Here is a 27,287-nt window from a genome sequence, read left to right on the forward strand (position 1 = left end):
CTCTCTACCCTGTGAGTCAGAACTCTTTGGAGTTTCAAGGGAAAGAATCCAATTCAATTAAGACTGGCTTAATTCAATAAAATAATTTCTAAGGGCTTGTAGCTTGCACATCTAGACAGTAGTGGGGTAGATTTCAGGTGCAGCTGGATCCAGGAGCTTGACGATGTCAATCACAACAAACACATCAACTCTTTATGATCTGCCCCAGCTCTGATGGTTGAAAGCCCCGATTGGCCAGGTCAGGCCCCTGTCATGTGCCCACTCTTGGAGCCAGATAGATGTTGAGGGAATTCCTGACCCCCCATCCCACTCCAAGCTACATGACTTGGAAGAGATGGTTTTTAAATGGAGATCAAATAGGCGAATCAAAACAGATGCCCACAGGCCCGTCTTGTGGCCATGGGGTCTTCAGGACACCCTTCAACTGGGGAGAAGCTGCGTTTGAAAATGTTCAGAATGACTTGAACCTTCCCATCAGTTATTTCCATTTCATGTACCTTCTAGAATCTAGGCTATCATTTTCAATGTTACAATGTTACAGGCTGGGGAAGGAGGGGATGTACTTGCCTGTTACATCCAAGATGTGGAGTCCACAGAGATAACAGCCTGTGCCTGGAACAGCCATAGAACAACGCGGGGAAACTTCTTTGAAGCGTCATTTTAAATAACAGCATAATAGTCTGTTACTTTTTAAAGATTTTATTTTTCATTTATTCTCCCCAAAGCCCCCCGGTACACAGTCGTGTATTTTTAGTTGTGGGTCCTTCTAGTTGTGGCATGTGGGATGCCGGCTCAGCATGGCCTGATGAGCGGTGCCATGTCCGCGCCCAGGACTCAAACTGGCGAAACCCTGGGCCACCGAAGCAGAGTGTGCGAACTTAACCTCTCGGCCACGGGGCCGGCCCCATTCCTTTTGTAACTTAATAAGAATGTTTGCCTCCTTTATGTATTCAACTACATAAGTCTAACATTGTTTTACCAAATGAGTAAGCAATTATCTGCAAATTATTCTCCCCACAAACGTGAAATGCCACTTTTATCCGATTCTAAACTTCTATATCATTATCTTTGATCTAATTCTAGACTCTCCAGTCTGTTCCATTGATCTGTGTATTCCTATGTCACCGGTTTGCTGTTGTAGAATACACAGCAGTATCTATTCAAAGCTCTTTCCCCCCATTTTCCCCTCAAAATTCTGTTTCTGGCATAATATTCGCACAGATGACAATTAGGAACTTGTCATCAAGGTCCAGAAAGTCCTATTGGGATTAAGATTGGAGAGGATGAAGACTTTCCATCCAGGATTTGGATATCTATTTTTTATTTATTCAAGTTTTTGCACACCTGTCAGGAAAATTTTATAACCTCATCTCATTAAAAAACAAAGAACAAACTATTCTTCTGAAGTTCAGGTCATTCAACTCTGACCGCCTATTCTTTGCATATCCCTTTCATCGGATGACATTCTAGACTTTGCCTGGTTATTTATTTAGTTCTTGGCACACATTTCTCCTCTCCGTCCCAGCCCCGTCGTCATCTGGGCTGGTTTCACTGGCCATGCCATGCATCTCAGGCCTGGGACTCCCTCATGTCCAGTAACCTGACCCTCCACTCCAGCTCAGCCATCCGCTGACCAAAGCAGCCTCCAGCTGGTCATCTCGCTCACACTCTTCCACTCTACGTTACTAATTCAAGCACACAAACCTCCTAAGCTTCCAATTCACTGCCTCAAATATTTTTATTACTATGCTCTTTCACTTCTTAGGTACCACCAGTTCAGCCCTCAGGGCCCATTCAAGAGAAAGAAATCACACAACTTATTTGAACAGAAACAATTCAATACTAAAAAGTGTTACCTGGTATTAAGAAAGGAACAGGCAAAATTCTAACCTTAAGGGAGGGAGCAACTGCAGGAAGCAGCTAGTACCACTAGAAAGGGGAAAACAAAGGGAAGAAGTTGGGCGTGTTGAATCATGGAAGCTTGGAGGAGGGCCCATGGGCCCAGGGCCCAGATCTCAGAGGAGGGGCACTGCTGGCTGCTGCGGCTGCCTTGGAGAGGGTGCCATGAAGCTGGTTCTGAGAGGCTGGAAGAGCTGCAAACTGGACTCAACTGCAGCTTCCAGAAGGAAGCGTCACTGACAACACGGTGAAGCATTGCAAGGGGGATGGTCGCAGCAACAACGGGCACACGGGAATGAGCAAGTCCCTTCTCCCACCTTCAGCCTTGCAATCATCCTCTAGTGTTCTCTGTCTCTCTCTCTCCCTCTCTCTATTGGGACAGTCTAATAAGAAAACGGCTGGCCATGCAGAAATGTCATTTTCAGATTACCAGTCCCAGCTCCAGGTGAGTTTGAAGCTGGGACAAGAACTTAATAATGAACCAACTCTTTGACTTTCTTTCCGTCCATCATCCCGGCCTGCCTTCACTTGCTTGTCTGTCCGGCCTGGATTAACCGTCCAGCACTTCAGTTTACTCTCTGGCTGGTATCATAAACTCATTAGCTTCCAGAGAGCAGACTTGTATCACCGATCACCAGCCCAACGCTGCCCGACATCTTACCACATTTCTCCAGGCAGCTCGTTTCCACACACTCTGCAGACTGCTTTAAATCGCCACTCTTCTCAAACTTCCACCTCCCCTTTTTTCTTTTGCTAGCTTCTGCCTCAAAGATAGAAACTTCTTCTCAGCTTTCTGCTAACAAGCCAATAACTGCACCCACCCCCACCCATCCTGTCTCCTCTCTCAGAAAGGTGGTGTTCCTCTGTGTGAGGCCATCACCTGCTCCTCTTTACTGCATCCCATTTGCTTCTTTCTGGGAATTTGAAGATTCACCTTTCCCCACTCGATTCTGTATCTTTGCTCTCTCCCTGTTTACCAGGTCCTTGCCTTTGGAGTTTCATAAATTTTAACTTTAGTCACTAATTTTTGAGCAAATTACACTCAGCAAAATGGTAAAGCCACTTTAGAAAATAACTCGGGAGTTGTAAAAATAAACATACAATTATCATATAATTCAGCAACCCCACTCCTGGGTCTTTACCCAAGACAAAGGGGAGCATGTACACACAAAAATCTGCGTGTGAATGTTGATTGCAGCTCTCTCTTCACAATCGTCAAAAACTGGAAATGATACAAGTGCCCTTTGGTGAATGCATAAAGGAACTGGTACGTCCATACGGGGGGATACTGCTCAGCAATAAAAAGGAATGAATCGTTGAGACACACAACAATGTGGAGGAATCTGAAATGCATTTTGCCAAGGGAAAGAAGACAGTCTCGGAAAGGGATTTACCGTGTGATTCCATTTACATGACATTTTGGAAAAGGTGACATTATAAGGACAGAAAAAAGATCAACAATTGCCATCAAGAATTCTTTTGAAATTAGGTAGATAAGCCTCTTCCACTAAAAAAATGCTTACAAAAGGCTCTTTCGGATCTTACCCTCCCCTTCACGCTACTGCCACTGTGACTCTTTCATAGCAAACTTTATCCAAACAGTTTGTCTACACCCATCTTTTCCACTCCCTCTCTTTCCATTCACTCCTCAAGCAACCTCACTCTTGCTCCAGCATTGTCAAACTCACTGAGCATTTCTCTGTACTCATCTCTCTCATCATTGCTCAGCAGCAGCCCCAAACAGCTGAGTCTCCCCTCTTCACTCAGTTTAGGGAAGAGTCTTCCTGCCTAGACGGGGCAAAGGCAGACTCTACCCTTGAGTCGGCTCTGTCACTGCCCCAGCATCTGCCACAGTTCATGCCACAGGCTAGGAATGAACCAGTGAACATTTCTGGAAAGGAGCTTTGGGACAAGTAGCTAGAAAAGGTGGCACTATCCCAAGTTTTCAGAAAAATTCTGTTACCTCCACTGCCTTGCACTTTATGTTTCCTTGTAAGGACCTTCCTACCGTGTAGCCTCAACCGTGGAAGAAGAAGACAAAAATGAATTGTAATTGCACAAAAACTCACAAGGGCCTCTTATTTATTTATTTAAATTTTCCCCTCTAAATACATTTCCCAGAAGGATGGACTTCTTCTATTGAACCTTGAAGGAGATGCCTTTTCCTCCCTGGGACGGGTTCAGATTCTGGATTTGTTGCATGTTCTGTGTATCTTCTTTGAAACATTGGGGCTGAACCACCGAGCAGCAACATTACTCATTATCCTCAGGGTGTAAAGCAGTCGAAGAGTCATTAAGGACTCTCCATTTGGAAAGCAGCCACTGCCCAACAAAGGGCCTCTTCTTGCCTCAGCCAGGAGGAGAAGGCACAGTCAGGGCCCTGGGGCCCTCTCTGACTCGAACCCGAGCATCACTGATGTCCTAGAGACTCCACTAAAGCAGGCGTACCCCTAATCTCATCCAGTGACAAAGCTGAAGCAGAAGTCTGCTGAAGTGCCAACAGTTTATTTTTATCTTTTCTTTAATAAGAACTTCGTAGGCTTTTCTTTGTTCAGGGCATGGGGCTGCTATAGGGCAAGAAGGTGGAACTGGCTTAACCATGCAGCAGAGCCAATGGGATTTAAGGGACCTAAATATCCCCCATCAGCCTATCTTCCATGCCTGAAATTCCACTGTGGGATATACATTAAGTACCTTATGACATTAAGGAGTTGTGACCTAAGAAAAACAATGAGAGGGAGGGAAAATTCATTGAACCTGATACACTAACTAGATCATACATGCAAAGTGCTCAGTACAGTGTCTGAAGGATAAAAAGGACTCATAAATAGTAGCTGTTATTTCTATTACTAATAACTGCTGGACCGTTCGCTAAGCCAATGTTTCGTGACCATCTACTTGGTGTTAGGATACCTTGCTAGATGTTGATAAATTGCCAGAATCTCTGTCTCAAAAGGCTCCTGTGATCAGGGCAAGAAACCCCTCAGATAAACAATTAGAATTCACCCTCATAAGTGCTCTCTCTAATAGGACACTGAGTACCAGGTGGGAGTGCAGGAGGGAGCAGCCTGCGGTGCTTGTGCAGATGGAACACTGTGCAGGAGAGACGGCTCAGGAGGAACATTTAGGGCGCTGCCAGGTGAGAATGAGGGGAAGGGTGTACTGGGCTAAGACTGCATGCAAAAGGCAAGATGACATGAAAAAAAGAAGGCAGGAAAACAGAGGAACAATAATGAGTTCAATGTGTTCAGAGCACAGATTTCATCAAGGGCTAGAGAAGAAAATGGGATTGGAAAAATATCCTAAAGGAGGAAGTGCTATGCCTGGTGAATGGACTTAACCCAATAAGAAACATGGGTCCAAGTGCAGATTTTTAAGCAAGAACACAAGAAAATCTACTGTCTGGAAAGACACATTCATTGATATCACAGGACGGGGGTCAGCAAACTGTGGCCTATGTGCCAAGTCCAGTCCTTTGTCGTTTTATTTTCCGGCTCATGAGCTAAGGATGATTTTTGCATTTTCACACGGTTGAAAACCAATCAAAAGAACGTATTATGGCACAGGAAAATTAAATGCAATTTAAATTTCAGTGTCATCCATAAAGTTTTAGTGGAACACGGCCATGCTCATTTGTTTACACCTTGTCTATGGCCACTTTTGTGCTAAACAGCAGAGATCATTAAAAGTATTTACTACCTACCCTGCACAGAAGATGTCTGCCAGTCTCGGGTTAAAGGATATAGCTTAGAGCAGAGAGAGAAGAGAAGGCAGGGAAGCCAGCATGAAGGGCAGAGGGAGAAGCTTCAGCCATGTTTCTCCAACCTGAGTCATGTACAAATCCCCCTCCGAAACTGCTCCAGGAGCTCTAGTGTCACTTGAATTACTTTTATTCAAACATAAATTAAATATTTACAAACAGACATCCTGGTAAAACTTCCTTATTCTTTTAGCTCTTACACAACTCTAAAACCAAAACAAACTTAAAAATCAAGTACAAACAAAACTACAAGACCAGTCAATTTCACGTTAACGTCCTTAATTTAAGGTGAGGGACGATGTCTTTTGGCTGCAACCAGATGTCTGCGTCGAGGTCCCAGGTCAGCCCCAGATTCATCTGAGTGTGAGTGCAGGTGTCTGCTACCACGTCTGGGTGATGACAACGATCTCACAACCTTCTCTGGGTGCAAGCACTCCAGACACCTTCATTCACGTAGAATGGCATTGGCAACATTTCTGTAAAGGGTCAGATGATAAACATTTTAGACTTTGCAGCCTCCTGCTACAACCACTCAATTCCGCCATCCTAGCTGAAAAGCCCTCACAGACAGGCCATAAACGGGCGGACGCGGGTGTGCTCCAGTCAAACTTTACTGACAGAACAAGCAGTGGCCAGAATTAGCTCAGAGGCTCTGGGTCAACCTTTGTTCCAGGGCAAACTGGAAAACTGGTGGGATTTCTGTTCAGCTGTGGACACACCCTCGACGGGCCAGGAGACCGCTGTGGAAGGAGGAGTCACTGCCACAGCCGCCCATCGGATGTATTCACAACGACAGGCTACAGGCTCGACTGGGGCCACAAGCCTGGACAGCAGACAGCGTCACAGCACTATCACCTCTTCACTTCACATCTGTATTCAAACCAGCTCACAGCAAGAATGACTATCTTGCCACTTCCCTTGGCCCAGAATGGGGTTTCCACCCACCGGCCCTCAACCTCAGGAGGCTCAGAGATGCCTGCAGGTCCTCACCACTTGGTTCCTGCTGGGACATCCAGAAGGGCCGGGTAATTATGGACTTTGCACATTAGCCACCAGAGTCCAATGCGTACTGACAGAGTCTGAGCGCCATGCCGTTATAGTTCTGAATCTCAAAACGCAGTAAGAAAGGAAACTTGGCAAACAGTCTTTTTAATTTGGTACCTTTTTACCCACACTGCAAGGCATTTGGGATTAGAGTTCTGATTCTCTTTATGAAGCTCTTCTATATACAGAATCACAGCCTACCTTTAACTTGGAGCCTGACACTCGAGACAATTTTATTATTATTATTACGCTTCAATTTTAGACAAAAAACACATTTTGAAAGAAAAAAGTGCCAAGAAATACTATAACTTGGATAAGAAACAGTCTCATTTATTAGAGTCTTTCTTGTAGGGAAGAAAACTTCCCCACACATGTCCCCTTACCTGGCTACCCTTCTCTTCCCAAGACAGTCAATTCAGGGAAAAAAGAGGAATAAAATCTGACTCTGGGGGCCAGCCTAGTGGCGTAGTGGTTGTTTGTGCACTCTCCTTCAGCAGCCTGGGGTTCACAGGTTCAGATCCCAGGAGTGGACCTCCACATTGCTCACCAAGCCATACTGTGGCAGTGTCCCACATACAACAAATGGAGGAAGACTGCCACAGATGTTAGCCCAGCGACAGTTTTCCTCAAGCAAAAGAGAGAAAGACTGGCAACAGACGTTAGCTCAGAGCTAGTCGTCCTCACAAAAAAAAAAAAAAAGAAAGAAAAGAAAAGGAAAAACCTGATTCTGGTGTGTGTGTATAAACTCGTCATCCTGGTGAACGGATGGATGGGTGGCTATTTACCAACCAGACGAGGAGGCTGAGTCCTCCAGTGAGGCTTCGGGTGTGTTCTCCTGGGTGTTCCTGGACAAACTGCACTCCATTGCTCACGACCATCCTTACACGGGCCAGGCTCTATGCCAGGCACTGGTCAACTAGAATGGAAGACAAGAGGGGCCTTGCCCTCAAGGAGATGGCACTGGAGTGGGCACCACCAGAGTCTTAGTTTTAGTTACGTGCTTACTGTGTGCCAAGCACCATGCCAAGCGCTATACACACAATTTCTCTGGGAATACTAATGACACCCCCATTGAACAGACATGATCATCTTGTCTTTACAGATAAGGAAACTGAGACTCACAGAGGTTAAATGACCTGATGAAGGACAGACAGCCAGTCAGCGGCAGGAGCAGGTTTTGACCCTGTGTGGTCTAATCTCGGAGCTTCTGTACTTCCTCCTGCAGAAGCTGGACACCTAAACAGACAATTCCACGACATCCATTATCCTACAGCAGGGAGAGCCGACGCAGGGGCTCTGGGGGCAGGGGGCTTGTGAGGGTGGTGGGCTATTTAGAGTACTCTAGAACAAACTGATTAGGACACACGACTCATGAGTGGGACCTGAGCAAAGCCCAGCTTCTGAACCCAGTGGAGCACTTTGCTAGACAGCCCACTTTAGAGCACTCGGGACTGTCTTGGAGGGAAATAAAACCACCAACCAGGCTTTCCTCCCAGAGATCCCCGTGGCTAACTGCCTCACCTCTTTCAAAACTGCTTTCAAACATCATCTTCACAAGGAGCTACTCAACCACCTTATTTAAGCTGCACCCTGCCCCCTCACCATCGCTCTGATCTCTTTCCCTGCCCTCCTATTTCTCTGTTGCACTGTTTTCACCTTCCAACCTATGGTACTATCTATGTAACTTACTTACTCACTACGTTTACTGCTTATTCTTATTGTTTACTACTCGAATCCTTTCTTTAGAACATAACGTCAACGACAGGAGGAACTGGTGTCTGTTTTGTTCACCACCAGATCCCAAGTCCCTAGAAGAGTGCCGTGTATACAGCAGGTGCCAATAATATTTGTTAAATTAATAAACGAGTGAAGGAGTGTTGAAAAACAGACTGCGGATCTAAGACTGGGCTGAATGATTTTGGCAGCCCTTCCCAGCCCTGGCGTTCGGCTCCCACATACAGGAAAAGCATCCTTCCATTTGGGATTCAGGGACACTGGAAGCAAGTTCTCACCCGTCTAGATACATGACTGAGGTCTCACTGGGATTGTGCTTTTGAATGTGGATGAGACCTTCATGTTCAATAAACTCTCATCCTTGGTCTCCCGTGCTTGTCTTCATTCTAGTCTTGTGCTCTCGTGACATGGGCAGTTAAAGAAGAGAATTTAGGGGTTGCCCTGTGGCCAAGTGGTTAAGTTCATGTGCTCTGCTTTGGCAGCCCAGGGCTTCACCGGTTCAGATCCTGGGTGCGAACATAGCCCTGCTCATCAAGCCATGCTGAGGTGGCGTCCCACATGCCACAACAAGGACTCACAACTAAAACATACAACTACGTACTGGGGGGCTTTGGGGAGAAGAAGGAAATAAATAAGTAAATAAATAAAAGAAGAAGAAGAGAATTTAGTGCACACAGCAAAATCCCCCACATCTCAATGGCAGGCAGAACAAACTCTGTGATTTGAGTATTTTTGTGAAAATTCATAGGAGTGTCTTTGTGTCTGAATTCATATAATCTTAAAATTTACAAGAATCCAGTTTCCTTTTTATAAGGTTTCTATAACACATGTGTCAAGTGTCTAGTTTTGAAAGGACTTCATAATTATTTCACTTACAACTTCCTCTGGGTTAATTATGGGAGTCTAAGAGTTGGGCGAGGGGACAAGAGTAATACAGTTCTTGACATGCCATCTGAATGCAGGCTGAATGCGGTCTGTAACAAAGCCTTCCGGTTTTCCTTTTACTTATTATGTTGTCTTGTCCCCTTATCAGGGTGAGGAACACTCCACTTCTTTACAGGTTCAAACTGAATTCCAAATTCTGTCTGGAGCACATTTGGGTTTCTACCAGGTCCACTTTCTATTTCAATCCGAGGGGTGGGAGAGATGGAGGGTACCAAAATTTATTCCTGTGTGCTCAAATGTGATCAAACCTCGAGCTCTCACTTGACAGTTAACGTCAAAGACCAACTTTAGCGTCGTCTCTTTCTGTATTAATTCCTTTTTAATGCACATCCCTCTGGTTTCCAAAGCCAGAAAAATCTGCAGTTCATTCTAGATTATTCCCCCTGCCCTAACCCCTTCCCTGGCTATCATTTTGTCCTCAAGTTCTGTCAGTTTACATCTAAATATTTCTTGAATCCGTCCATTTCTCTCCATCCTCACTATGGCTGCCTCGATTATGGCTGCCACACTGCTCTGCTGCTAAGGTCCAAAATCATGAATGAGGCCTGTAAATAGGGTGACCAGTTCATCCAGGTTTGCCCGGGACTGTCCCAGTGTTAAATCTGAAAGTCTTACACGCCAGGACCCTCCCCCTAGTCCTGGCCAAAGTGACACTGTTGGCACCCTCCCTGTAAGTCTTGGAATCTCTCTGCTTCCTCTGTTCACTGCAGCCCCACTCACCTTTTCCAGCGACTTGGACTTTCTTACCTCAAGACCTTCACACGGGCTGGTTTTCTCCCTGGATTGCTTCTGCAGTCACTCTTTGTCTGGTTAACTCATCCTCCTCTCCCAGATGCTGGCTGAAATGCCACATCTTCAGATAGCCTTTCACGACCCAGCACCCAGCCCCAAGTTAATTTCTGACCTTGCTCCAGCCTCTCGCTGTATTCTTTACTTTGCCTTCACATCTCTCAATTAGTGGGTTATATTTTGTCTGTGTAGTTATGTGTTTAAAGAAGCACTTTCTTCGTTAAAATTCAGCTCCTCAAAGGCAGACAACGTGTCTGTCTATACAGCTGTTTGTCCCCAACACCTTGCCCAGGACCTGGGAAGTATCGAGCCCTCTATAAATACACTTTCAATACATTTACTTTGTACGTGTTTTCCTTTTCCCCTGATTAAACTTACAAGACCTCTTTCTATCCTCCCTCCATCCCTTCTTCTTGCCTTTCTGGTCTCTTGCTGTCTCTCCTTTCTTGCTCTTTCTTTCTTTTCAAGAAACAACTCTTGGAATTAAGTGTTAATGCTACTGTTTTTATGATTTCTTGAACCAATATTTTCTGCTTTTATCAGTATTATTTCCTTCATCTAATTTTCTTAGGTATATTCTTTATTTTAGTTTTTGAGCTCTCAGGCCCATTTGCCAGCTCTCTCTTCCTCCCACCTGCTTTAGCTAGACTGAGCCTGCACTTTTCCTCAAGAGACAGAGCTGTGTCACTTCGTCACTCTTTTGGCACCCGTTGTTTTCTCTGTGGGATATGCCCTTCGTTTACTAATCTAACAAATATTTAATGGCTACCTCCCCACCTTGTCTACTGAACTAATAATTCTTTAAGATCCAGCTCAGCTGTTTCTTGACTGTAACGCTTTCCTGCCTCCACCCCCACTGAGTTCATCTGCTGCTCTGTGCCGCACCCGTCCCTGGAGTGGACATCCGTTATAGTACTTACGTTGCGTTGTAACACTTTATTCATACTCCATCTTCCCCGCTGAGCTCTGAGTTCCAGGATGACAGTGTCCGACATCTGTGTCTATTTTGGAGGAGGCCGAGATTCTGGAAGAAAGGGACACACATAATTAGCATGGCTCTCTCTACAGCTTCATCCTCCTAAGAACTAAACAGACCTTCTAAAAAAAATACATAGAATAAGTCAACAGGAAAATAAGCAAAGAGATGAAGAGACAGAAAAAAATACTGAGTCAGGGACCATGTACATTTTCAACTTGATTAGATAATACCAAGGGAAATTTCTTTATTGGAGGAAAGAAGAAAAACAAGAGAGGGGCAAATACAAAAATGAATTTGATGTAGATGAGAGAGATTTTGAGAAAACTCACACTGATGGACTTGGTCCCCACAAAACATGATTTTGCCGAGTTTGGCAGTGGGGATGGCATACGGACCTTGATCAGAGTGGAACAGGTTTGGAGTACTTTAAGAATATGTTGTGGTCAACCAGTGAAGGATTGAGGACATCAGAACCATCAAAGGGCCAACTAGATAAAGAGCAAATATCTCTTGTGATTTTATTCGGTGTGGCCTGACATTCTAGATATTGAAGGGGGTCATGAGTGGCATGGCTGAGGATGGGAAGGCAGGGGTCATGGAAGTTCACAGAGGCAAGGGCATCAGGGATGCTCACGAAAACCAGCAAAGTGGCTAACCTTGGGCTGAAACAAGCAAGGCCAGAGAGGTGTGAGCACGGAGATCCTGAGCTAGACAAACAGCAGGCTCCAGGGGAAAACAGAGCTGAAGAGGAGGAAGGAGAAGTCACTGTGATCAGTCGTGGGGATTTCAGAATTCACACTAGGTTTAGGGTAGGTCCACGTCAGGGTTTCATCCTCTCGCTGGCCAATAACATGCTTTCATGCCACTTGATGGAAATGAAATACAAACTATGAGAGAGTAAAAGAAGAAAACTGGCTAAAGAGTTTTTCAGTCCCTGCAGTGTCTGTCAAATCCAATGCCAAGTACTATTCAGGTCTTATAACCTCCCTTGTTCCTGTGTTCTGGCTCCAGTCAGGACACCCCTGGGCCCAGAGCTCCTGAGGTTCATCTGGTGATGGGGCAGGTGTCAGAGCGACTGTCCTAGCTTTCACGGGAGCCTTTGTTCAGGGGCAGCAGGGAGAGAGGGGCCCCTCCTCTTTAATGGTGCTATCAGAACATAGGCTTCTTTGATCTTGTCTGGAATACTGATGGATAAAACTCTCTATGCATTTTATAGGAATATAAAAGACAAACAAGAATGATTTTTAAACACACGAAGCTTTAAGCTACAGATTTGCAGACACATTTTCCCCTTCCTTATTGCCTATCTCTAGTCTTTCTGGGAGGAAACACACATCTTGGTGTTGCTTTCTTTAAAACAAGAGAAAGGAGTCAAAACAGTTAATCTCACACGCTTCCCGTGATAGGGAAAAGGCAGCACACGCTGCTGTAGGAGGAGACCTTGGGAGCAGAGCCAAAGTAGAGGATTTTCCCAATGGGTCCTCATAATGATGCTCTTGGAGGAGGAGAGACTCAGAGTCACCCAAAGGTCCAAGGCGAGGCCAGGCCCATGAAGGATTCAAGTGGATGGAAGTGATGGTCACATCCCGTGAGGAGCCCAAGGAATCACAGTCAGAAGATAAGGGGTGGAGGTGGCCCTGAGGTTAATGACAGGAGAAGACATAAGAAGGACAAACGTACAGGGGCCTACAGTCAAGGTTGGAAACTTCAGCAACTAAGATGGTGGTGTCATAAACAGAAAAGAAAGATGCAGAGAGAAAAGCAAACCTGCACTGGGAATAAGGAATCGGCGGAACTAGTCTGCCTGAGACTATCAGGACACGGCTTCTTCAACTGCGGGTGCGAGAAGCTGGGAAAATCAGAGAGGGGATCACAACCCTGATCACCTTCAAATTCCAATTTAACAGACACCCAAGCTCCATCTTCTTCCTAAGACAGCACATCAGTGCCTCTGTATCCTTAATTGTGCATCTGGAAAATCAGCTTCTAAAGCAGCCATTGTGGTGGCTGACATGGAGGGCCTATGGTAATCACGCGACAGCTGTGAGAGCTTTGGTCTTGCAGACCCTCAAACACCTGCCATTTCTTTCCCCCACCTCTGCCCTTCTGTTAGCAACATTCACAGTTGGAAAGATTTAAATCCCTTCATGTGAGTTACTGCACACATGCCAAGTAGATGCTCAATGGTCACCTCGTTCACTCACCATCTGCCAACTTTGTAGGATGTGTGAGTTGAGTTCATGCCTCAAGAAAATGTCACAATTGTTAAATCTCAAGAGTCACCTCCAGATAATCTAAATTTTAAGTATTGAATGTGTAAGTGACACAGGACTGGTGTTTAAAAACATTTGCATAGGAACTCAATTCGAAACCATCTTGTGGGGCTCAGGCCATTGAGTCAATGTCTCCAGAGGCTCTGGCTCTTCAAACATGAATTCCTCCTGTTTCATTAGTTTGTGCTATTGCTGTGGCTCCCAAGGGGTTACCTTTGGGACAAGAGACTTAACCATGGCATTGAGCTTTCAACTGTGTAGGAAATAAACTCAGAAACACCCATCCTTAACCAAATTTGTTTCACTTCAGGGAAAGAACAGATATGGGGTTCTTAAAAATTAACGAGCGGCATTGATATTGAATTTTAGATTAAATGATTTTTACTAAAGCCTCTAAAAAATACCCCTTTTTAGCAGGTCAAAGAGCTCTGCTTCAGAAATGACAGCACAGCCTCCCGGTGAACTGCTTGTGTGCAGTGTCTCTTTTTCTTCTTCCCCTTCCACCTCCTAGAGAAGCTCTTCAGGAGCCTCAGACGGGGGGCTGCTGTGTGGCCAGTTCCAGGGGGACTATTCACATCCGAGTCCATTCACATGACACTCCATCACTGTTAGAGGCGCAGGGGTCAGAGAGAAAACTTGTCCTCGCTGTGTAAATACACAGACAAACCTCTTAAAGAAAGCTTTCTCAGTGTCTTAGGTCAGGCTTCCCAGAAGCAGGGCCTGAGACAGTGACTCTGGTGAAAAGGATTCATTGGAGGAGGGCTCTCTGGAGGGGGTGCAGTGTGAGGGAAGCAGCAGACAGGAGAAGAAAACTAAGCAAAGGGGCTGTCTCAGCTGGAGACTAACTTCTCCCTCGTATCCCAGAAGGCTCTGGTCCACCTTGAGGCCAGGCTTCGGACTTTTTGTGCCCCAGTCAATCATTGGCCACTGACTGTCCCCTGCGGCCAGGAGTAACCTCCCAGGCAAGGCAGCTCCATTTGAGCAATGAATACTCACAGCAACTGAGGAAAGAGTGTGCCACCAGTGAAGGGGACCCGGGCAGGGCACCAGCAGCATCCACTACACTTGGGGAAGGAAGGGAAGATCAGAAAAGCAGAGACGGCCTCTCCGAGCAAGCAGCATATAAGCTGAGTCCAGAAGGATAAGTAAGAGCCAGGATAAGTAAGAGACTTGGAGGAAAAGCACGGAGAATGGTGAAGGGAACAGCACTCGCAATGGCCCTGGGGTAGAAAAGAGAATATGGACCTCCTTTCCTCTTCATTCAACGTGCTCTGGCCTCTGATTCTGGGCTGGAGGGAAGTGTGTAGTGGTATTCCTGTAAGGCAAATGCAGGGCAGGCAAAGAGTTTTGTACTTTGGGCTTCTGCAAAGGACCCAACAGATTTGTGGAAGAAAACATCATGAGTAAGCTCTGGGCCCTGAAGATTGCTAGTCTCACCTTTCACGTGCACTCATCTCTGTACAAAAGTATGTTTATCTGTTTTAGGGAGATAAGTGAAGATTCCTTGCCTGGAAACTTTACAAACGTCCAGGAAGGCCAAGCTCTTGGTCTGCAAGGGTGTAGCATCTCCTGTTCTCAAAAGGGTAACATGGACCATCCCTCCCAGGTGTGACATCCTATGTGCCATCTAATGATTTGTGGCACCCAAAACTCAATGAAGATAGAACATAGACAGACAGATAGATGGAAGACCAGGGTGTTCAAATACAGTTTTCTGGTATATGAATTCTGAGACATCAAAACCTCCCTAGGAAATGAAACACCTGAAGTGTCTAGTGAAGTGGAAGGCACTGGGAAGAACTGACCCTGTGTCCCCTCAGTGTCCCAGCAGGGGGTGTTTGGATGAGCATATTCAACTCAGCAGGAACCGAGCAAGGCAAGGCTGCAAAGGGGCAACTGGTAGGGGAGAAGGGCTTCCATTCTGTTTGCAGATAAAAGCTTCTCAGGACATATTTCTTGGATAGTGAATAAAGAGCCCATTGAGGGCTGGCCTCTCACCAGCCACTGTAAAGACAAGCTGAAAAGAGAAGAAACAGAGAAAAAGATAGGATAACAAAGGGGGGTGGGAGATTTATGGGCTTAGAGCTCCAAATTTAAACATGAGATATGAGAATTTCAACTAAAGATGGTGATTTGGGGACTAATATATACGAAGGTCCTTAAAAACGCCCCCAAAAACCATCTTGTATTTTAAAAAGAATGAATCCGTGGTAATGCTAGTAAACTAGAATGGCAGTCAGCTGGAGGACATCTTGAAGAAATCCGAGAAGACAGAAAGCAGATAGATCTGACTGATGAAAACAGATCACAGAAAGATGTAGACCAAAATGCTGGAGAAAAGAGGGACCCCCTTCCCACAGGGGTCCTTTGAGAGCTGCAAGCTCCTAGTCCACAAACATCAAGGACAGAGATGAGACAGGGTACAAGCATGAAGGTAACTGGTAAATGAATCACAGGCCAAGTCCTCCCCCAAGGTCTGTTTCCTGACTTTACATCTTTCCCTCTCTCTCTCCTTTGCTCACCAACTCCAGCTTCATTGACCTTCTTTATGTCCTTTTAACACGTGAAGTATCTCCCCAGCTCACTGCCTGTGCACTTGCTGTTTCCTGTCTGGAACAATCTACCTCCAGACTTTCACATGGTTGGCTCTTCCTTGTCACTCAGGTCTTGGCTCAAACTTTAGCTGCTCAAAGCATTCTTCTCTGATCACAGTATCTAAATGAGATCCCAACCCCAGCCAGTCACATCACCCTGCTTGCTTTCCTTCAGAGCATGTGTGAATCTCTGAAGTTGTCTGACTCATTTATTTCTTTGTTTCTCGTCACCTGAGGACAGAGGCCTTATCTACTTTGTTTATCAGAGTATCTGCAGTAGCTGGAACATCAATACAATGCGGTGTTTGTATCAGTGAGCTCTCGCTGGGTGATAAACTACCCCAAACTCAGGGTCTCAAACAACAACTGCTCATTTAGTTCCTGATTTGGATCAGCCAGGCAGTTCTTCTTATCTGCGTGAACTCAGCACATCTCTCCCAGGCTCTGTATCCCAGGCATCCATGCTCAGCTGTAGACTGGCTGCTGGTTGGATAATCTAGGGAAGTCTTTGTCACATGCTATGAGTCTGGCAGGCTGTTGGTCAGAGCAACAGAAGCAAATGGGCCACATGCCTCTTGTCATCCTCTTGGGCTTCTTCATAGGAGTGTTACTTTTTTTTTTTTGAGGAAGATTAGCCCTAACTGCTGCCAATCCTCCTCTTTTTGCTGAGGAAGACTGGCCCTGAGCTAACATCCGTGCCCAGCTTCCTCTACTTTATATGTGGGACGACTACCACAGCATGGCTTGCCAAGCAGTGCCATGTCCACAACCGGGATCCGAATTGGCGAACCCTGGGCCACCAAAGCAGAACGTACACACTTAACTGCTGAGCCACCGGGCTGGCCCCCAGGACTGTTAGTTCTGATAGCTCAGAATTCATATGGAAAAAAATGTATTTTTAACTTTCCTGTCTTTCACTTATTTTGGGCAAGATTAGCCCTATGCTAACATCAGCCACCAATCCTCCTTTTTTTGCTGAGGAAGACTGGCCCTGAGCTAACATACATGCCCATCTTCCTCTACTTTATACATGGGATGCCTGCCATAGCATGGCTTGATAAGCAGTGCATAGGTCCACCCCCAGGATCCAAACTGGCAAACCCAGGCCACTGATGTGGAGTGCACGAACTTAACAGCTATGCCGCCAAGCTGGCCCCTTACCTATCTTCTTTATAAGGGCAGCAAGAGACAGCAAGTCCAGTGTGCAAGCGGTTTTCAAGTCTCTCCTTCAGGTCACTGTTCTAGAATCCCAATGATCAAACTAAGCCACAGGGCCAAGCCAGATTCAAGAAGATGGAGAAACAAATGCCACCTCTTGCTAGGAGGGGCTCCAAAGTCACATGCAGAGGGGCATGGACACAGGATAGACAGAATTTTCAGCCATTTTGCCACTCTTATCATACTGCTCAATATATGTGTGTATATATATATATATATATATACACACACACACACATATATATATACATATGATGAATATTTTTGATTTAAAAGACTGCACCTGGGAAGGCTGGGCTAGTTGGACCACATCTCTCTTCCCTGCCCTCCTCCCAAATATATACAGCAGACAGCAGAGGCTTTTGGCCCCCACATAAAAATCCTAGCTGGGCACGCTAAAGAAAGTGACCTGCTTACATGCAGATGCCTCCTAATTTGAGTGCAGAACCATGAATGGGAAGCAAAGCAGAGTCTGAGGAAACTCTGGAACATCCAGCAGGCACCTTAATGAAAAAGGAGAGGCAACACAGCTTTTCCCAAGAAGGAACACATCAAAATAATTCACTGCTCAAGTCAAGTCCTCCCTTTTTTGACTTGCTCTCCACAGCCGGCTGACCCCCACAACTCTGAACTGTCATTTTCCAGTTATGGCACCAGACCCACCAGTACAGGCTCATCCAGGGAGCAGTTTCTTGGCAGAGAGAGCTACACAAATCCAAACGGAACTCCCACCGCTCAACAGCCTAGATCTTTATTCACAAACAAGAACTAACAGCCAAGGGTCAACAAATGTGAAGAAAAAAAATCACATACGTGACTCACATTAAGATGAACAAGTAAAATAATTGTGTTTTTAGGAAATAAAGATCATTCAGGAAACAAAACAATGTTAAAAGAGTAAGAAATGACTCTAGTGAGATAGGAAAGATGGCACATGCAAAAGTAAGAACAGACTGCTGCTGCAAAAAAGGAGTAATCAGAGGACGAAAATGAGTGCCTGGGAATTAAAAATATGTTTGACACTAAAACAATTCAGTGGACAGACTAAGAGAATGGGGATGGTTAACAACATGTCAGTGATCTGGTGATAAAGTCAGTGGAATCTTGCAGACCAGAGCCAAAGGCAGAATGATGGCACGTAGGAGAGAAATGTAAAGCAGCATACATGTCTGCCCTTTCTTTTATCGGGGTTCTGGAGGCAGAGAACAGAGGTAATAAAAGGGAGGAAAAATTCAGTAGAAGATAATTTCCGTGAGACAAAGGCTACAGGGGTTTCTGAAGGCCCCCTCCTTTTTTTTAAGGAAGATTAGCCATGAGCTAACATCTGCTGCCAATCCTCCTCTTTTTGCTGAGGAAGGCTGGCCTTCAGCTAACATCCATGCCCATCTTCCTCTACTTTATATGTGTGATGCCTACCACAGCATGGCTTGCCATCGGTGCCATGTCTGCACGCGGGATCCAAACGGGTGCACCCCAGGCCACCGAAGTGGAACATGTGCCCTTAACCACTGTGCCACCAGGTCGGCCCAGAAGCCCCTTTTATATGGGCACTAATCCCATTCCTCAGGGCTCTGCCCTCATGACCTAATCACCTCCCAAAGGCCCCAACTCCTAATACCATCCCATTGGGCCTTAGGATTTAACAAAGGAATTTTGGGGAGACACAACATTTAGGCCACAGCAACGGGGCCAAAGAAAATGGTGTCATGAATTTTGCTTTGGGCATCGGAAATACTAGAAAAAGGAGGTGTTATTTCTGTTCCACTGTGAAGGACAAATATCAATTCCCACTGAGAGGCAAGGCATTACAGGCAGAAGGAAGAGTATATGAGCAGAAGTAGAAAGGTCTGAAATTTCCTGACAGGTTTGGAGAAAGAGATCAGTAGTTTAGTGTGGCGAGAGTCTGAGATCTATGGCAGGAAGTGAATACACATGAATCTGAAATGATAGGATTGTGCCAGATTGTAAAGAGCTCACATGCTATTCTGAGAGGCTTTTCTACCTGACACTATACATAGTTGGGAACCCTTGGAGAATTTTATGCAGCAGAGCGACATATTCACAATCTACTTAGCTCAGAATCATGAATAGAAAGTGGGTACTTTCTGATGAGCCATTCCGCAGACTCACCTCGATGTAAAAACTCAAGAGTACACAGAGAATTTCAATAGCACTAGGAACCAGGAATATTTCACCATTACCTGCTAGAAAACCGGAAGAACTTCCATGAGTTAAACCTTTAAAGCTTACAGGTAGACTGGTGGAACCATTCATGGTAAAATATTTCAAGAAATCTCACAAGCATAGACTTTCTTTCATCAGAGCGAAGGAATTCAAATCTCCCTCAGTATGGAAACTATTTAGTAGAGGATTCAGAGTCTTTAACACCCTCATCCAGCATCAGTTGTGAGCTGAAACGTGCATGTGGAAGGAAAGGAGCTGTGGGGCGGCCATGGTGAAGTTGTAGCTTTTAGCCACGAATGCAGAAACAGCCCATCCAGGAATGAGTTTTAAACACTGTACAAAGACAATAAGGTAGTGGTATCTCAATATCTCTTCTTAGACATCAGGTTATTATTTTAAAGAATGAGTGACTTTTTAAAGTAGAAAGTTTCATGACACTTGGCTATTTTAAACTAGATATCTGGCGGCCAGCCCCAGTGGCCTAGTGCTTAAAGTTTGGCACACTTTGCTTCGGTGGCCCAGGTTCGGTTCCCAGGTACGGACCTACACCACCCATCTGCCATGCTAATGGCAGCTCACAAACACACCCACAAAAAACCAGTGACATCCGCCATCATGGTGGAGTGAGCTCTTCCCTTAGACTCTCTCCCCAAGACACAATGCAAAGGACATTCATAAACCAACAGAAAACATTCACACAACACAACAGACGCCTGAGAGACCCAGGCAGCCATACATTTGAAGGTGGAGGTGCTGTACCCCCAGGAGGAAGTGGAAGGAGCTAAGGGGATCTCCTCTTCCTCCTTGATGGTGATCTAGGGCACAGGACTGCATGTGGCTCTGTGAGGAGAGTGGGAAGGGGCAGCTCTCCGCAGGAACGCCTTTACTCTTGGAGCTGCCTACAGCTGTGGGAAAGCCCCACACAGAGGAGGCCAAGGAATTGCAGGGGCATCTTTATCAAGCAAGCACCCCAGGGGGGGAGACAGCAAGTGCAGAGCAGAATGCCCCCAGGATTCTGCATGCAAAACAAAGCACCTCTCCCTCCACCTGACACACCAGCTCAGCCAGAGGAAGGGACTCCTACCAGAGCACATGCACACACATTTCTAAAGCAGCAGCAGTGAGCGGGCAACGGCAGACGTGCCCAGTCAGCACAGATTCCAAAGGACAGGCAGAGATGCCAGGGATTGCGGTGGGCTCAGAATACACAGCTCCTGCCCCTCCCACTGGTAGCAAGTAGAATCTGCGATCAGATACTTCCACTAAGGGGAAGCACAAATCCACCCCCTGAAATAGTACAAAAAGACACTTTAATACTCCAGACCAGAAGGAAAATGACACGCACCCAGAAATCAATCTTCTCCTGAAGGCACAAAAATTTACCATCTAAACGAAAGACAATTCAAAATAGCTATCATTAAAAAACTCAATGAGTTACAAGAAAACTTGGGAAAGCAGTTCAATGAAATCAGGAACAAAATTTAATGAACAGACAGAATTCTTCACAAAAGAGACTGAAACTATAAATAAAAACCCATCAGAAATGTTGGAGATGAAAGACACAATGAATGAGATAAAGAAAAATCTGGAGTCCTTGAATAACAGGGCTGATTTATGGAACACAGAAGCAGCAGCGTGGAGGACAGAAATATAGAAATGCTTCAGAAGAAGGAGGCGGAACTATGATAAAAAAGAAATGAAAAAATTCTCCCAGAATCATCCGACTCAATTAGGAAATGCAACAGAAGGATTATAGGTATGCCAGAGGAAGAAGGGAGAGAAAGGAACAGAAAGCTTGTTCAAAGAAATAATAGCTGAGAACTTCTCAAACCTGGGGAAGAAACTGGATTTCTTCCAAATTAACCGAATTTCTTCCGAAATTAACCGAGTGGTTAATTTCACGCGCTCCGCTGCAGGTGGCCCAGTGTTTCGTTGGTTCAAATCCTGGGCGCGGACATGGCACTGCTCATCAAAACCACGATGAGGCGGCGTCCCACATGCCACAAGTAGAAGGACCCACAACTAAGAATATACAACTATGTACTGGGGGCTGTGGGGAGAAAAAGGAGAAAAATAAAATCTTTAAAAAAAAAAAAAAGCAGCTAACCGAACTCCTAATTGTATCAATGTAAAAACACCTTCTCCAAGGCATATATTAGTGAAACTGGCAAAAGTAAATGACAAAGAAAAAATATTAAGGGTAGCAAGGCAGGAGAAAATAACCTACAAAGGAACCCCTAGCAGGCTTTCACCAAATTTCCCAGCAGAAACCTTACAGGCTAGGAGAGAACAGAACAATATCCTCAAAATTCTGAAAAACAGAAACTTTCAGCCAAGGAGACTCTATCCATCGAAATTATCCTTCAGATATGATGGAGAAATAAAAACTTTCCCAGATAAACAAAAGCGGAGGGAGTTCATTGCCACAAGACTCCCTCATATCAGAAAGAAAAAGAAAGGGTTTAAAAAGCCTTGAGCAAAGAGATAAATAGGCAGACAAAATCAGAAAACTACAGTTCTCTATCAGGACAGGATAGCAACCAATTATAATATTGAAGATAAAGGAAAGGAACACATCAAAAATAACCATAATCTCATCATTTTAACCACAAACTCACATCAGAAAACGGAAGTTATGACAAAAGTAACTTAGAAGGGGATGAAGAAAGGAATGGAACCTGCTTTAGACTAAGGAAAGAAGAGGCCATCAGGAAATGGACTATCTCATCTATGAGATTTTTTAGATGAACCTCATGGCGACCACTAAACAAACAATCAGAACAGAGACACAAAGGATACATACGGAGAAAATCATTATAGAGAACTACCAAACTAAACTGGCAGTCCGAAATACAAAGGACAAGAAACAAGCGAAATACAGAACGACCAGAAAACAAGTGATAAAATGGCAGCAGTAAGCCCTCATAGATCAATCATCACTCTAAATGTAAATGGATTGAATTCTCCAATCAAAAGAGAGAGAGTGTAGGCCCGGGCCAGTGGCTCAGCAGTTAAGTGCACATGTTCTGCTTTGGCGGTCCGGGGTGCGCCAGTTAGGATCCCAGGTGTGGACATGGCACAGCTTGGCAAGCCATGCTGCGGTAGGCGTCCCACATATAAAGTAGAGGAAGATGGGCATGGATGTTGGCTCAGGGCCAGTCTTCCTCAGCAAAAAGAGGAGGATTGGCAGCAGATGTTAGCTCAGGGCTAATCTTCCTCAAAAAAAAAAAAAAAAGAGAGAGAGAGAGTGGTGGGATGGATTAAAAAATAAGACCCAACATTATGCTGCCTCCAGGAAACAGATCTCAGCTCTAAAGACAAACAAAGGCTCAGAGTGAACTGACAGAAGATGAGACTCTAATGGCAAACAAAAGAAGCAGGTGTTGCTGTCCTTAGACAAAACCAACTTCAAGATTAAACAAGCAATGGAGTTACATCAGCATCATGGTGGAGTGAGCTTGCCCAGGACTCTCTCCCCTCCAAGATACAACAAAAAGGAGCAACCCTATTCCAAAAGAAAATACCCTAAAAGCACAAAAATCCTCCGAGAGTCATGGCAGCCACACGACAGAGGGGGGAGAGGCTGGAGCCCTGCCTCAGAGGAGCTGGCACAGGGTAAGAGAGAACTCTGCTCCCTCCCCTAAAGACTGTGGTCACTGCCAGGGAGGCTCCGTGACAGAAGGAGTGGGGGAGGGGTTGTGCATCTGTGGAATCACCCGGGACTCCCTAGGGCCCTTGCGGCCTAAAGGGAAGCCCTTTAACAGGGCAAAAGCTTTCACTCAGGGGTGACCTCATCGAGCCAAGACCACAGGAGACCAGATAGCGAGAGCTGATCGGGAACCCGGGACTGCGTGCAGGAGAAAGTGCCCCTCCCCTGACCCGCACTGCACGGGGCCAGCTCCGCTGAAGGTGGAGGGCTCAGAACACACGGCTCTCGACCCCCATCCATTGGCAACAGGCTGTAACTGCAACAGAATACTATCACAATGGGAAAAAGACTCACCCTTCCAGCATCAGGCAACTCATCAAATCTCCAGACCAGAGAGAAAATAAGCACCCAGAATTCAGTCCTGAGGATGCAGAAATAAGCAAACTAAGCAACAATGAATTCAAAAGAGCTATTGTCAAAAAACTCAATGAGGTAAAAGAGAATATAGAGAAACAATTCAACGAGTTCAGGAGCTAGTCCACAAAACAGATTGAAACTATAAAGAAGAATCAATCAGAAATATTAGAGATGAAAGACACAATGGAAGCTATAAAACAAAATACAGATTCCCTGAATGCTCGTGTGGACACCACAGAGGAGCGACATGTTGAAATGCTCCAGACAGACGAGGAGAGAGAACTGAGACTAAAAAGAAATGAAGAAAGTCTCCGAGAAATATCCAACTCAATGAGAAAATACAACATAAGAATCATAGGTATTGAAGAAGGTGAAGATAAGGAGAATAGAGCAGAACGCGTGCTCACAGAAATAACAGCAGACAACTTCCCAAATCTAGACAATGAGAGGGAAACGTGTCTGGAGGAAGCCTTCAGATCTCCTAGATGTGTCTAAGTAAAAAGACCTACTGCAAGGCATATAGTAGTAAAACTGGCAAAAATGAATGACAAAGAAAGAATACTCAGGGCAGCAAGGCAGAAGAAAATACCCTACAAAGGAACCCCTATCAGATAAGCAGACTTCTCTGCAGAAACCTTAAAAGCTAGAAGAGAATGGAATGACAGATCCAAAATTTTAAAAGATAAAAATCTTCAGCCAAGTATACTCTACCCAGCAAAAACATCCTTCAGATATGAGGGAGAAATTAAAACTTTCCCAGACAAACAATGCTAAGGGACTTCGTAGCCATGAGACCCATCCTCCCACACCAAGAAATCCTCAAGAAGGCCCTCATACCTGAAAAAATGACAAAGGGGAGAGAGGGGGTCACAAAACACAGAGTAAGGAGACCAACAGATAGACAGGATCAGAACAGGATAGCAAATATTCAACTACAGCATTAGGCTAAAGGGAAGGAATACACCAAAAACAAAGACAATCTTGTCACTTTAACCACAAACTCATGACACAAGTTGGAATAAGATATGAGAATAATAACTTAGGAGGCGAGGTGGAAAGGGACTGAATCAGTTTAGACCAAGGAAGTAAGAGGTCATCTGAAAAGGGACTATGTTATGGACGAGATTCTGAATACAAACTTCAGGGCAGCCACTAAACTAAAAAGCAGAACAGAGACACAAAAAAGAAATAAGGAAAAAACAAAGACACACAGCATAAAAAACGGCATAATTCAATGGGTAGACCAAAACACACAGGACGAGAAACAAAGGAAATGAAGGAAAACTGGAAAATGAGTGATATAATGACAGCATTAAGCCGTCATACATCAATAATCACCTTCAATGGAAATGGACTGAACTCTCCAATAAAAAGACACAGAGTGGCAAGATGGATTAAAGAACAAGATCCAATAATTTGTTGCCACCACGAAACTCATCTCAGCTCCAATGACAAGAACAGGCTCAGAGTGAAGAGGTGGAAGACGAGACTCCAAGCTAACAGCAAACAAAAGAAAGCAGATGTCGCAATACTTACATCAGACAAAGTAGACTTCAAGACAAGGCAGGTAAAGAGATACAAAGAGGGGCAGTATACAATGATCAAAGGGACACTCCATCAAGAAGAATAATAACACTTATAAATATCTATGCACCCAACACAGGAGCAGCAAAGTTCGTACAGCAACTGTTAACAAACCTAAAAGAAGATATTAAAAATAACACAAGGGAGGATGGAACACTTCCTAACACATTCTACGAGGCCAGCATCACTGACACCAAAGCCTGAGAGGGACAGCACAAAAAAGGAGAACTACAGGCTAATATCGCTGATGAACATGGACGCAAACATTCTCAACAAAATTTTGGCAACCTGAATTCAGCAATACGTCAAAAGGATCATACATCATGATCAAGTGGGATTCATACCAGGGACACAGGGATGGTTCAACATCCGCAAATCAATCAATGTGATACACCACATCAACAAACTGAAGAATAAAAACCACATGATCATCTCAATAGATGCAGAGAAAGCACTTGACAAGATCCAACGGCCATTTATGATAAAAACTATGAAGAAAAATAGGGATACAAGGAAATTACCTCAACATAATAAAGGCCACATATGACAAATCCACAGCCAATATCATACTCAATGGGCAAAAACTGAGCGCCATCCCCCTGAGAACAAGAACGAGACAAGGATGCCCACTATCATCACTCTTCTTCAACATAGTACTGGAGGTTTTTGGCCAGAGCAATTAGGCAAGAGAAAAGAATAAATGGAATCCAAATAGGGGGTGAAGAAGTGAAACTCTCGCTGTTTGCACACGACATGAGCTTGTATATAGAAAACCCCCCAAAATCCACTGGAAAACTAATACAAATAATTAACAACTACAGTAAATTTGCAGGGTACAGAGTCAACTTACAAAATTCAGTTGCTTTTCTATACTCCAACAACAAACTTACAGAAAGGGAACTCAAAAATATAATTCCATTTGCCAGCGTACCTAAAAAAATTAAGTACCTAGGAATAAATTTAACCAAGGAAGTGAAGGACTTATACAAAGAAAACTATAAGACATGAGTGAGAGAAATTGATAGTGACTTAAAGAGATGTTAAGAGACTCCTTGCTCATGGATTGGAAGAATAAACATAGGTAAAACGTCCATACTACACAAAGCAATCTACAGACTCAATGCAATCCCTATCAGCATCCCACTGACATTCTTGACGGAGACAGAGCAAGGAATACTAAAATTCATATGGGGCAAAGATCTCGAATTGCTAAGGCAATCCTGAGAAGAAAGAACAAAGCTGGAGGTATCACAATCCCTGACTTCAAAATGTACTACAAAGCCATAGTGACCAAAATGGCATGGTACTGGTACAAAAACTGGCACACAGATCAATGGAACAGAACTGAAAGCCCAGAAATAAAACCACACATCTATGGTCAGCTAATCTTTGACAAAGGTGCCAAGAACATACAATGGAGAAAAGACAGTCTCTTCACTACTAGCTCATGACTAGGTACTTAAGCAAAGAACTGGAAATCAATGATTCAGAGAGACTTATGTACCCCTATGTTCCCTGCAGCATTATTCACAACAGCCAAGACACGGAAGCAAACCAAGTGCCCATCAACTGACAACTGGATGAAGATGTCATATACGTACATACACACACACATATATATATTTACACACACACACACACAATGCAATACTACTCAGCCATAAAAAAAGACAAACTTGTCCCATTCACAACAACGTGGATGGAACTTGAGGGTGTTATGTTAAGTGAAATAAGCCAGACAGAGAAAGGCAAACACCATGTGATTTCACTCATACGTGGAAGGTAAACACATGAACAAAGAGAACGGTTTACTGGTTACCAGAGGGGAAGAGGGGAGGGAGCTGGGCATAGGGGGAAAGGGGCACATTGATATGGTGACGAACAAATTATAATGGACCACTGACATTTCACAATGTTATAAACTCTTCTGACCTCAATTAGAAAAAAAAGAGGAAGATTGGCAGCAGATGTTAGCTCTGGGCGAATCTTCATCAGCAGAAAGAAATAAAAATAAAAAAAATAAACTAGAAATGTGGCTCAAGGCTGTGCACATCACCGACTTCTCCAACTTCAGAGCAGGAACAAGGAAAAGATCACATAGCAACCTGATAGGAACGAAGTAGAAATTACGTCTAACTAATAGGAAAAGGCTGTCCATTTCTCGCTCCTTCATGAATACGCCGACGTGGAAATCAGAACATATATCTCAGCCATATGT

The 27,287-nt window shown here is 44.6% G+C and overlaps 1 pseudogene; it reads right to left on the minus strand.

Annotated features, from left to right (window-relative positions):
• Positions 1-5,771: 5,771 nt before the first annotated feature.
• Positions 5,772-27,287, minus strand: part of LOC123284661 (heparan sulfate glucosamine 3-O-sulfotransferase 4-like) — a 133,683-nt pseudogene continuing 112,167 nt past the window's right edge.

Source organism: Equus asinus, chromosome 14 (genome assembly GCF_041296235.1).
Source record: "Equus asinus isolate D_3611 breed Donkey chromosome 14, EquAss-T2T_v2, whole genome shotgun sequence".
Taxonomy (NCBI): Eukaryota; Metazoa; Chordata; class Mammalia; order Perissodactyla; family Equidae; genus Equus; species Equus asinus.